Consider the following 13,583-nt stretch of genomic DNA (forward strand, 5'->3'; position numbering starts at 1 on the left):
ATACACACGAGGAGGCACGGCGGGCCACGAGGTCGAGCAGGATGTCTTTGAGGTGGTCCTCGTGCCGGCACACACCCCACGAACCCCTCAATCTCAACTAAGCGCGTGTTTTCCGATATGCTATGTGCGAGATGAGCTCCGGCCTTCTGAAAGAGCGTGTGGCCTCGTGTTGTTCAGCGGTTCTGAAGCTGGGGATAATAATGACTATGTCAAATCACGCCCCATACATCCTTCCAAACCGTGTCAATAAACATCCGCACTGGCGGGAAAAGCTTACTCAGCGGCAGTTCAAGCTGGATCAGCACTCCATGCATGGGCAGTGCTCCAGGTATTTAAAGCCAAACTCCTCAAGCAAATTGACGAGCAAGGCTTTGATCCAGAGACATTCAAAGAGCTCCGCACCGATGCAGACTTAGCTCTGCATGCCACGAAAGTCACTGTGCAGGCCATTGGCAAGTCCATGGGCAACCTGGCAGTTTGGATTGACATATATGGCTGACCCTCACAGAAATTAATGATAAGGAAAAAGCCACTCTGTTTGATGCTCCAGTGTCTCCAGCCGGCCTCTTTGGTGGCTCTGTGAATGCGTTTGCTGAGTGTTACGTTGCGACTCAGCAGCAGTCACAGGCTATGAGACACTTTATGACAGCAGGCTTCGGCTGATCCTGGATCTGAGACATATAAATCATGCACTAACAAAGCGCCCTTTCAAAATGATTACTCAGAAAAGGATCTTAACGCATGTACACCCACACGATTGTTTTGTGTCGATAGATCTGAAGGATGCGTACTTTCATATCCAAATTGTACAACATCACAGGATGTTTTTGAGATTTACGTTTGAGGGAACATTGTATCAATTCAAAGTGCTGCCCTTCTGACTGTCTCTGGCTCCTCGCACATTCACAAAGTGCATCGATGTGGTTCTCGCCCCCTCTGCAGTGTGCGCATCTTGAACTACCTCGATGATTGGCTGTTACTGGTGCAATCAGAGGCTCTGTTATGCCAGCACAGAAACTAACTGCTTCAGCATCTAAACAGCTTGTGCCTCAATGTGAACTGGGTGAAGAGTACGCTCTCCCCAGCCAAAAAAATCTCCTTTTTGGGAGTCCGCCTCGACTCCACAAGTGGGTGCGCGCACCTCACAAGCAAGCGCATTATGGTCATTCTACAGTGTCTTTCTCAGTTCATACTGGGGAGAACACTTCCACTGAAGCTGTTTCAAAAAGCATTGGGATTTATGGCATCCGCCATCATTTCATTAGGTCTCTTACACATGAGACCTCTTTAGTGCTGACTGAAGTGCTGTGTGGCACGACATGCTTGGCACCAAGGGCGCATGCGCATCACTATATCCCGCCGCTGTATAGCCGCTTTAGCACCATGGACAGCTCCTGCATTTTACCAGAGAGGTGTCGCGCTGGGGAAAGTTTTCAGGTAGAAAGTAGTGACTATGCATGCTTCCAACACAGGTTAGGGGGTGGTGTGAGATGGACGCCTGACTTTCGGCACCTGGACAGGAGCGAAGAAAGCATGGCACATCAACCGCCTAGAGCTAGTGGTTGTATTTCTAGCCTTAAAGGCTTTTCAGTCAGAAATAGCTAACTATAAACTGCCAAGGCGGAATTCATTCACCGGCACTGTTGAGACTGACGTGTTGCCTCCTCCTATGGAGCGAGTGTCATCTCATCAGCATTTGGTCTCTGTTGATTAGCGCATGCTCACCGTTAAGACTGCCCTACTGCTGGTTCTGGCCTCAGTAAAATGGGTCGGTGACCTGCATGCACTATCGATCGACAATTAATGTCTGGAGTTTGGCCCCAGTCTTTCAAGAGCCACTGTCAAACCCAAAAAAACTATGTGCCTAAGGTCCTAACCACGCACATCAGAGCGCAGGTGGTTCACCTTCAGGCCTTCTTCCCTCCTCCATTTAATTCGGATGAGAAACAATCATTGCATTTGTTATGCCCTGTGTGGGCACTACACGCATACGTTGAGCATACATGCCAGTTTAGACTGTCTGATCAGCTCTTTGTATGCTATGGGGACACACAAAGGGAACGCCCATCTCCAAGCAAAGACTTTCTCACTGGATTGTCGATGCAATTGCCCTGGCTTATGAGCCGCAAGACTTGCCCAATTGGTGTTAAAGCACACTCAACTAGAGACATGGCCTCCTCATGGGCATGGATGAATGGTGTGTCCTTGCAAGACATATGTTTTGCAGCAGAATGGTCCTCTCATAACACATTCACAAGGTTTTACAACCTAGACATAACGTCTCTCTCTTCACAAGTCTCTGTTTAGAGTGCTTGCTATTCATTGGCCAAATATATATAATTATGCTCCTCCCTTTTAGGATGAGCTCCCCATATTTTACACAACAGCCTGCATTAGGCCATTGTAATTTACAATAAGTCACAATCACATGTGAATAAACATTATAACACTTACATTATAAATAAACTCCCTTCCCGACTGGGTTCATGGAGGAGTTAATTCATACTATATGACTATAGTTCATATATTCATTCCGAGTGCTCCCCTCCAGGCCCAACACAAGGGTCACTCACTGTGGCATACTCATGTCGGTCGCCGTCCCATGAGAATGCGGCATCATGCTTCCTTTCCGGCAGGTTATGTTGTGTAGTGTGGATGGGATTCTGTTCCCCTTATGCTTTAATAAACGCAATGTTAAGTGTACTGAGTCATAAGGGAACGTCTCGGTTACATACGTAACCTCGGTTCCCTGAGACGATTATTGTAGAGAGGTTTCAACTAAGTCGTGTAGAAGGCACTCCCCATATGTGTTAATAAATGCAATGTCTCGTTCCCTTCATCTCAAGGAACCGAGGTTACGTACGTAACCGAGATGTTTTCCACCACAACTTGAACCTCGTCTAAAAGGTAGATGTTTACATTGAGGGAAAAGCTCAAATAAGTGTGTTGGCTTAAGTATTTAATATTGTGGGCTGACTTGAGCAGTCTTTTTCATTGCACTTGTTAAATTGGTGCCAACCACGTTATTGTCGTTAACAGAGATATCTCGTTGACTCAGGACTTATCTACCTATTCATTTCAATTTAGTTGTGGGTGTGTGTGTGAAAGAGAGACTGTTAAAGTAATTATGTCTTTTATTCATGGCATAAAACCCAGCAAATATTTTTTTTTTTTATTGTAGGTTTGTGCACACGCAGCACCATCCCTGCATTTGAACGCAGTAGTTCACTTTGATGGAAAAGCTAAAATAAGCATGTTAGCTTAAGTATTTAATATATTGGGTTTACGTGAGCAGTCTTTTTGATTGCACTTGTAAAATTCACGCCAACCGCATGCAGTTGGCTACACTGACCATGCTTAACAAAGGTAGCTTGTTAACTTATGACTTCTAACGGCTTATTTATCAAAGTTAATTGAAAAAAATATTGTGTATGCGAGTGTGAAAGAAATTGTCTCCGGTTATGTATGTAACCTCGGTTCCCTGAGATGTAGGGAATGAGACATCGCGTCGCTGACGCTTATGGGAAAAACTCATTTTCTCAGATTTCTGAACTCCTATTGGATCACGCCAATTGAGATGCAACTGAATTGAGCCAATGGCGTTTCGCACCCGCTCAGCCAATTACATGAAGAGAAAGAAGGTCCCGTATCAGTGGGATTTCCCAAGGATGCGCATATAGGAGCTCCACTATTTCTGGAAACCACGGATGGGGAAGAAGAGTGTGGGGTGTGGGTGCATGCGGGACCTGAGCCGGCGGTACAGCCTCACAGTACGTATGCTCCATGTCCTCGCCTTGAGCATCGTCATTCCCCAGGCCCTCGAGGGATGGGGGAGGCAATGGGGGAGTGAGAGCGGTCGGGTCATTGCACTTAAACAGCGCTATCAGGCACATTGCCTCATAGTGCAGGCATTCAGCCTCAACCAGCACTGCTTCTGCGTGGGCTCAGCCCAGACAGAACACACAGCTCTTGTGGCTGTCAGACATGGGAACAGGTTTCCCACATCTGCACTTATATAACGGCATCTTGAAAAAGACGGTCCAGTCAGCGAAAGTGTGGAAATGTTTTACTCTTTTAGATCACCGAAGCACGGCAGGGGAGTGGCCGTCTTCAGGAAGGGAAGTGCCGTCCACTGCAGGTAAGTGTGATTCTAAGGTGAGCCAAATCCAGGAGTAAAGGAGATAAATTCTGACTGATGGCATTATGCCACCCGCTTATACAGAGAGCTGAGCGCCGCGCGCTCAGTGTCATTGGCTGAGTGGGTGCGAACACCATTGGCTCAGTTCAGTTGCATCTGAATCGCCGTGATCCAATAGAAGTTCAGAAATCTGAGAAAAGGAGTTTTTCCCATAAGCGTCAGTGACGCGATGTAAGTGACCGAAATCGAAAGGGAACTGTGATAATGTTAAGTTCATGGGCAATGGAGGAGTCAGAAGACACCAAACAGTTGGGGTGAGTATTTATTTACTCTTTCTTCTACACAAAAACTTTAACATAAAAGTGCTCTCAGTAGCCAACTTGAACAAAAACACTATGTGTTTATGCCACTCTTGCAGACATTCCTCCACATCATAGATCAAGCATTGATCAGATGCAGCTTGTTTTGTTTTGCAGGGAGCAGGACTTCAAGTTCTTTGGAGAAAGTTTTCAGCCCTCTCATCAAAGATCTCAAAGATACCGAGGTAAATGACATAACTCTGCCTGATGGACAGGTGATCTGGGGAACATTATCTGCAATTTGTGAGGATAATCTGGGCTCACATTGTATTGGTGGGTTTGTGGAGAATTTTAAAAGAGTTTGAATTTTTGCAGATATTGCAATATAGACAGGGGGACGTTTCAAAAAGATCTTCTGTCCAAAGGGAGTAAACATTTACATTTACATTTTACATTTATTCATTTGGCAAAGCGACTTACAAGAGAGGAAAACATAAGCGAATCATCTTAGGAGACAGTGGTATGAAAAGTGCTGTATTACAAAGTATCACTAGCATCATAATAATATTCAAAACAGAATAAAGTGCAACAGAAATTATTATTATTTATTTATTTATTTTTTTAATGACTGGTTAAGTGTTCATGGAAAAGATGTGTTTTTAGTCGTTTTTTTGAAGACAGAGAGTGAGTCAGCTTCATGGATGGAGTTGGGAAGGTCGTTCCACCAACGTGGTATGATGAAGCTGAATGTCCGGGAAAGCGTTTTGGTGTCTCTTTGTGTTGGTACAACAAGGCGACGTTCCTTAGCCGACCGCAGATTTCTAGTGGGCGCATAGCTCTGTATAAATGATTTTAGGTATGCTGGAGCGGACCCAGTAACTGTTCTGTATGCCAGCATCAGAGCCTTGAATTTGATACGTGCATCAACCGGTAGCCAGTGGAGAGAGACAAGGAGTGGTGTAACATGTGCTCTCTTTGGTTCATTAAAGACCAGACGTGCTGCTGCATTCTGGATCATTTGGAGGGGTCTAGCTGCACATGCAGGGAGGCCTGCAATGAGAGCATTACAGTAGTCCAGTCTAGTTATGACAAGTGACTGGACAAGCAGTTGTGTGGCATGTTCAGAGAGGAAGGGTCTTATTTTCCTGATATTGTAGAGTGTAATTCTACATGATCTTGCGGTCTTTGAGATGTGGTCTGTGAAATTTAGTTTGTTTCGATGGTTACCCCTAGATTTCTGACCGATTTGGAAGGCGTTACTGTAGTTGCACCCAGCTGCACGGTGATGTTGTGTTCAACATCAGGGTTGGCTGGAAAGACAAGGAGTTCAGTCTTGGCTGGGTTGAGTTGCAGGTGGTGCTCCTTCATCCAGGCCAAAAGTCACTGTGGTGTCGTTGGGTTGGAAAGACAAGTAGAGTTGCGTGTCATCAGCGTAACAGTGGTAAGAGAAACCATGTGCTTGAATGATGGGTCCCAGTGATGTTGTGTATATAGAGAAGAGAGTGGCCCAAGCACTGATCCCTGAGGTACCCCAGTAAGTAGCTGATGTGGCTTGGATACCTCACCTCTCCAGGCTACCTTGAAGGACCTACCTGAGAGATAGGAATTAAACCAGTCAAGCACAGTTCCTGTGATGCCCAGCGAGGAAAGGGTAGAGAGTAATATCTGATGGTTGACTGTGTCAAAGGCTGCAGAAAGGTCCAGCAGAATCAGGACTGATGATCTGGATTCAGCTTTCGCCCATCTCGGCGACTCGGTGACAGACAGCAGGGCGGTCTCGGTGGAGTGTCCACTTTTAAAGTCTGACTGATTGTCATCCAGCAGCTTGTTCTGTGAGAGATAGGCAGAGATTTGATTGAAAACTGCCCTTTCAAGTGTTTTTGCCATGAATGGTATGAGAGAGACTGGTCTGTAGTGTTCTATTTGTGTGGGATTAAGTGCGGGTTTCTTCAGCAGCGGGGTTACTCGAGCCTGCTTAAATGTAGTGGGAAAAGTGCCTGTAAGTAGAGATGTGTTAATTATGTGTGTGAGTGCAGGTAGGATGGACGGAGAAATGGCCTGGAGAAGGTGGGAAGGAATGGGGTCAAGGGAACAGGTGGTGTGGTGGTTGGAGAGGAGGAGTTTAGAGACCTCAGTGTCAGTCAGAGGAGAGAACATGGAGACAGAAGAGTTGCATACAGGAGACAGGTGTTTGACAAGGTGTGGTGCTAAGAATGTATTGCTGATGGCTGCAACCTTATTAGTAAAAAATGTGGCGAAGACATCTATTGTCAGTGATGTGTCAGGCGGTGGAGGGGGAGGGCAGAGAAGTGTGTTGAATGCTCTAAACAAGCTGCGAGTGTCTGTGGTGCTGTTGATCTTGTTCTGGTAATAGGAGGTTTTTGCAGATTTGACATTATTTGAAAAAGTTGCAAGCAGGGACTGATATTTACCTAGATCTGCTGGATCTTTAGATTTCCGACATCTCCTCTCAGCTGCCCTGAGGTCAGTCCGATGTTCACGAAGGACGTCAGACAGCCAGGGGCTGGGTGGTGTGGCATGTGCTGGCCTAGTGGAGATAGGACAGATGTTGTCTAGACAGGTTGTTAAAGTAGAGCTTAGTGTGTCTGTGGCAGTGTTTACATTAAGCGTGGTAAATATATTTTGTGTAGGAAGAGATGTAGAGACAGCAGTGGAAAGGTGAGAGGGTGAGAGGGAACGGAGGTTACGGTGAAAGGAAACCAATGGTGGAGTCTGTTTTAATGTAGATGGGAGTGTCATGTTGAATTGAACAAAGTAGTGATCAGAGACATGTAAAGGAGTAACAAGAATATTTAAGTTGGTACAGTTACGTGTAAAGATGAGGTCCAGCTGGTTGCCCGATCTGTGAGTTGCTATGGTGTGTAGTTTTTCCAAGTCAAATGAGGCCAGGAGAGTATTCAATTCAGTGGCCTGGGGCTTTTCTTGGTGTATGTTGAAATCACCAAGAACCACAAGTGGCCTACCATCCTCCGGCAAGGAGGACAGCAGGACATCCAACTCCTCAAGAAAGTTTGTCAGCTGACCTGGAGGGCGATAGATGACAACAACATGTATTTTTGTGGGTTGCAATGTAGTAATAGCATGGAATTCAAAACTAGTATTGTTACATAGTGAAGAGTGTGGTGAAAAAGTCCAGTTGTTATGAATGAGCAAACCTGTTCCCCCACCCCTACCGGTGTGTCGAGGGGTGTGAGAGAAGGAGAAGTTGTTGGAGAGAGCAGCAGGTGTTGCTGTATCCTCTGGATGTATCCATGTTTCTGTCAGTGCCAGGATGCTGAGGGTGGACTGCGTGGCAAAGGCTGGAATGAAGTCAGCTTTGTTCACAGCTGACTGGCAGTTCCAGAGTCCCACTGAGAAAGAGAGCGGAGCAGGTGCTGAAGTGCAAAGTGGCTGTAGGTTGTGAGGGTTGCATTTGGTCTTGCATCGATATCGTGTAAACGGTCTTTAACAGATAACAGTGATGTGCTTGAAGGCATGTGTTATTCGTGAAGTAGACGTGTTAGTATATAGAAGGAAAAGAGATTCAATAACAAGTTACTTAAGTGCTATGGTGAGTGGCGCCTTGTCGGTGTCCTTGCTCGGTGGACTCGCACAGGTAGACTCGCTGGTCTTTACACAAGTAGGTCTTCACACGAGGAGGGCTTTACACGAGGGCTACCACTTCCGCTGCCGCGTCAGCATTCGAGTCAAATATATACGCGATGATAATGAGCCGTTCAATGAAAAAGGCAGGACACGCCTTAATGCTACTTAGCACAACAAAGCTAGTCACGTGGTCAGCCGAAACTAAGGGTCGCGTGAGGTGACAAGTACGACTTCCGTGCACCGCAAATAAATTATGCTGCACTTTAGCAATAAATAATACCCTAAAACAAGTGAAGCACTGTTTATAAATACTAAAAACCACGATAGTTTTACACACACACACTGGCCAATCAACACTAAATCTAGCAGTGAGTAACCTGGGACAAGTCAAAAACAATATAGCACACACACACACACACACATCAACCTTTGTATAAGCGACGCGGGTTCAAGACAGTAAACAAACAGCACAAGTCTAGCAATGAATACCACTCTTCAACAAAGTAAAACAATGAAATAAACACACTTACACGCAACTGCAGACTCCTGTAGATAGATTGCTTATCCTGGATGACTATGGATCCAACGGTTTAAATATCTTACCAGGCGCTGGACACGCCTTAATGCTACTTAGCACAACAAAGCTAGTCACGTGGTCAGCCGAAACTAAGGGTCGCGCGAGGTGACAAGTGCGACTTCCGTGCACCGCAAATAAATTATGCTGCACTTTAGCAATAAATAATACCCTAAAACAAGTGAAGCACTGTTTATAAACACTAAAAAACATGATAGTTTTACACACACACACTGGCCAATCAACGCTAAATCTAGCAGTGAGTAACCTGGGACAAGTCAAAAACAATATAGCACACACACACACACCAACCTTTGTATAAGCGACGCGGGTTCAAGACAGTAAACAAACAGCACAAGTCTAGCAATGAATACCACTCTTCAACAAAGTAAAACAATGAAATAAACACACTTACACGCAACTGGAGACTCCTGTAGATAGATTGCTTATCCTAGTAAACGCACAGTACAGTCATATATTGATCACATTGAAGCTCAGAGAAGTGATGCTACATCAAGTTCCATCTGCGGTGTGTCAAATTTGACTCTGTGTTCAATGGACTCAACTACTTTCACGTATGTCAGCCTGGGCTACCACCTTGTCTTGGCCATATTTTTTGAAGGTGTTGCATCATATGATTTAGCCTTATACATTAATCATCTTGTCACAGTGGAGAAGCAGTTTAGTTACCAGGAATTAAATCGATGAATAAATCAGTTGTCATGCTTGGGTTGTGATGCCAACAACAAACCCAGTGATGTTGCTCCAGGGGCTGACAAACTTTCTGGCCATGCAGTGCAAAACTGGTGTTTACTTAGGATGTTGCCAATTTTTATTGGAGACAAAATTAATAATCCATCTAAAAATAAGGCGTGGCAGCTAGTTTTGCAGCTACGTCAAATAGTAGAACTTGTCTGTGCACCAGCTGTTTCCACTGGCCAGATAGCCGGTTTTAATTGATGAGTATTTGGATTCTCAATGGAAAACCTTCTCCAGGCACCCACTAAAACAAAAGCACCATTACTTGAGTCACTATCCTGACCTGATTTTTCACTTTGGCCCTCTAATCTCATCTGTGGACACTAAGATTTGAGAGCAAACACATATATTTGAAACAGTGTGCTCAAAAATCTCATTACCTTAAAAATTTATGTCAAACACTTGCTGAGAATCAGATACTTCTGGCATATCTGTATGCAGGCAAATTCTTCCCTCAAGACATTGTAGTGGAGAAAAGCACAGGGTTTAATTCAGAGAATACAATAAAGAGATCACCAAGTCAGTTTCAAATCTGAACTTTGAACCTGTGAACACCAATATAACCAATGATGTAACAGTCAGAGGCACAACATACAAAAAAACAAACAAAAAAAAAAAAACATGTTTGTATTGATCAGTGACAGATGAAGGGTTGGAAAGATCAAATTAGTTCTCATTCACTCAGGAATATCAGGCTGTGCGGCTTCCTAACATGGGTGTTTATGGTATTATGCCGTACACCATGTGTAAAACATGAGAATCTGTTGGATTACTACCCATTGCCAGAGTACAGCATGTGTGGCATTCCTGTACTAATTCTTCATCACTCTTTCCTCTTTTTGTAGAACAATGTCTACCTGGTTTGAAGAGGTAGAGGGCATAATTCTGCAGGCATTGCCCAATCTATCCTGAGACATTCTGCAACAGATCATTTCTAAACTTCAGAGCTCTGGACTAGAAAGCAAAGAAGACTTAAAATATGTCCAGCAAGAAGACCTTAATGATATTTCACCAGTTATTCAACTCAGAAAGCTGCTTCAAATGTTTAAATTAGGTAATGATGCAAAGACATTGTAAAGTTATGTAAAAAAGTGATGTATTTTTATTGGATGTATTATAGTAAGACATTTTTGTTACGTAATATGCTTTAAGTATGCTTTCCACATGATTCTGATAGCATGTTTAATGACAAGAGTGATTTATAGTATAATAAACATGAGCACTTTCGTTTCAGAAACTGAGGTGGTTACTCTGAACTTGGAAGCAGTTTCAAGCCTGTCTACACTTTATAATCCACCTAAAATGTCAAGCACACCTGAGTGTTCCTCTTCATCCTCTCTCTCAAGTCCAGCACATCCTGGCCTGTCTTGCAATACGTCCCATTCTGAGGCAGCCAGGCCAAGTTTGAACTCTACACAAGCTAACATCATCTCCAAGACATGGCCAGAGACTTCAAGTCCCTTGGGAGCAAATGCCTCTTGAAATCTGGCAATCTCTACAGGAGAAAGACCCAAACCTGCTGAAAGGTGCCATATGGTGAGAGTTCTGGTTGATGAGATCCGTAAGTTTGAGATTTGCCCAACACGTCCTCAATGTCTTACAATCTGTCAAAAGATTGTTAGGGAGTACCCTGACAGCTTCAGAGACAAATTTCCAAATAGTTTGTTAATTGGAGGAGGTTATACATCACACCTACTACAAGTGAAGACGTGAGTTGAAAATCTGAACTGCGAGAGCAGTTTTGTCTGTCATAGATCAAGGCCGAACTCTGGATGCAAGAGAGGACCAACTGACACCTATGGATGTGTCAGATTTTAGCCACAGCTTCCACAAGAAGAGACAGAGGAGAGGATAGAGGCCAAACGTCAGCAACTACAGGACATTTATAGCCATGAGGGAATTGGCGGGTAGAGAGAGCAGAAGTAAAGAATCACATGGAGACTACATTCTGTCTTCTTCGTCAGCATTTAAATTCCACTCCAGCACCTTCAGTTGAAGATATTAGGAGAAAGTGGCCTTACCTGTTCCACCAGAAGTCTATCTGTGCCAATTTTTACTTGCTCACTGAAATTGATGTACTGCATGCTTTGGAGATGTCCATGAAAGAATGCGGAAGAGCCATCATTGAGTTTTTTAAAAGCAAATCAAATGACAAGAAGGATGTCCTGTGCCAGGTTGGCAACATGGAGATGATTCACCTTATTATCAAGCTTCTAATGGCACATTTTTAGGAAAATGAAAATGTACTGATGTTGCATGCAGATGTGAGTATTTTGTTAATTGCTGTTGTTTCTTTTCACCTCAGATGCTGTTATAAAATGGTGTATTGTGCATTCCTAATTTAATGTTCTTGTGTACTTCTCAGGTTGCTGCATCTCCAGCTGATTTTGAAAGGACTCTCAATCTACCTGCCAGCCCTCAACTGATTTTGTTGGGTAAGTGTCTCATAATTTGGCTAAGGAGGAGTAGCAACATTGAGTAATTTGGAAGTTATCATAAAACTGATATTGCTATGGTTTATAATGAAAATATGCCTTCTCAAAGACAATGGTAACTCTTCACAATAAGGTTCCATTTGTTAACATTAGTTAGCTACATCACTGAACATTAACCAAGAACGAAACATTTATTTTGAAAGCATTATGTAAAAACACATTTATTTTAAATTTTATTTTTTAATTCTAGGTATGTCAGAGGAGACCAGTGCTGCATGATGGATGGTAAGCCTAGAGAGCACTGTTATTTGTGAAGGAGTCCATTCTACGTTTTTGCCTGGCGTTGCGACAGCATTTGCCATGTATTATGTCTTCAACCTTCAATACCAGGAGTCTTACTGCACCTTAGAATTCATTCAAAGGTGTGACCATTGAGAGTTTTCCTTACTTTTTTCCTTTACGTCTTTCGCTATTCATTATCTAAATTTATAAATCAGAATTTTGCTGCCATGAATTATTGCATACTATGGTAAATTTTCATACTTTTAATTATTTTAAACTGTCCTTAGACACTTCATTGGAATAAACCCTGAAAGAGGTTCGAAGACCAGCTGAGGCAAAGTAGTGTCTAAGAAGACAGGCAAGCTCGTTAGAAAAAAGTCTGCAACAGTCAATCCGAAGGTCGCCTCTCTATTAAAAAATCTCATGGATTTTGAGTGGGATTTTATCTAGGCAAGTAACATGCACCAACACTCACATTTGTGCATTTGCTTCCGGTTGGAGTAGAATAAAGTTATGGTACCACCTGTCATTTTTAAACATGTAAAAACTCTCTAATACACTTGTCTGCTTATTGAAAAGACCAGTTGATTCCATGTGTAAAGTGTTTTAGAGAATGCTCTCTCTCTCTCTCTCTCTCTCTCTCTCTCTCTCTCTCTCTCTCTCTCTCTCTCTTACACATACTCTAATTTCTGCAATATTTCTCAAATACTTGCAAACAGACACACTCATTCACTATACTTTCTGTCCTTGCAAAAAAAAGTAGTGTATATATATATATATATATATATATATATATATATATATATATATATATATATATATATACACTACTGGTCAAAAGTTTTGAAACGCTTGACCAAAATGTTTCTCATGATCTTAAAAATCTTTTGATCTGAAGGCGTATGCTTAATTGTTTGAAATTAGTTTTGTAGACAAAAATATAATTGTGCCACCATATTTATTTCATTATAAAGTTTTATAAAAAGTTTTTAAATTGATGACTTGGACCAAATAATAAAGAAAAGCAGCCAATAAGTGCCCAGCATATAGATGGGAACTCCTTCAATACTGTTTAAAAAGCATCCCAGGGTGATACCTCAAGAAGTTGGTTGAGAAGATGTCAAGAGTACATTTCTGAAAATTCTAGGCAAAGGGTGACTACTTTGAAGATGCTAAAATATAACACAGTTTTGATTTATTTTGGATTTTGTTTAGTCACAACATAATTCCCATAGTTCCATTTATGTTATTCCATAGTTTTAATGACTTTACTATTATTCTAAAATGTGAAAAAAAAAAAAAAAAGAAAAAAAAAAAAAGTCTTTCAAAACTTTTGACCGGTAGTGTATATATATACACACACATAAAAAAAAAGCACACACACACACACACACACACATATACATACATACATATACACATATATACACATATACACATATATATATACATACATATACATACACACATACATACATGTTGGATAAATA

The 13,583-nt window shown here is 42.6% G+C and overlaps 1 long non-coding RNA gene across 1 annotated transcript; it reads left to right on the plus strand.

Annotated features, from left to right (window-relative positions):
- Positions 1 to 4,412: 4,412 nt before the first annotated feature.
- On the plus strand, positions 4,413 to 12,512 carry LOC127411436 (uncharacterized). The gene is made up of 6 exons (XR_007892280.1): positions 4,413 to 4,682; positions 10,222 to 10,430; positions 10,611 to 11,640; positions 11,742 to 11,811; positions 12,062 to 12,233; positions 12,381 to 12,512. It is a non-coding gene; the product is annotated as an uncharacterized LOC127411436 (long non-coding RNA).
- The last annotated feature ends 1,071 nt before the right edge of the window (positions 12,513 to 13,583 follow it).

The sequence above is a fragment of the Myxocyprinus asiaticus genome, chromosome 20, assembly GCF_019703515.2.
Source record: "Myxocyprinus asiaticus isolate MX2 ecotype Aquarium Trade chromosome 20, UBuf_Myxa_2, whole genome shotgun sequence".
NCBI lineage: Eukaryota > Metazoa > Chordata > Actinopteri > Cypriniformes > Catostomidae > Myxocyprinus > Myxocyprinus asiaticus.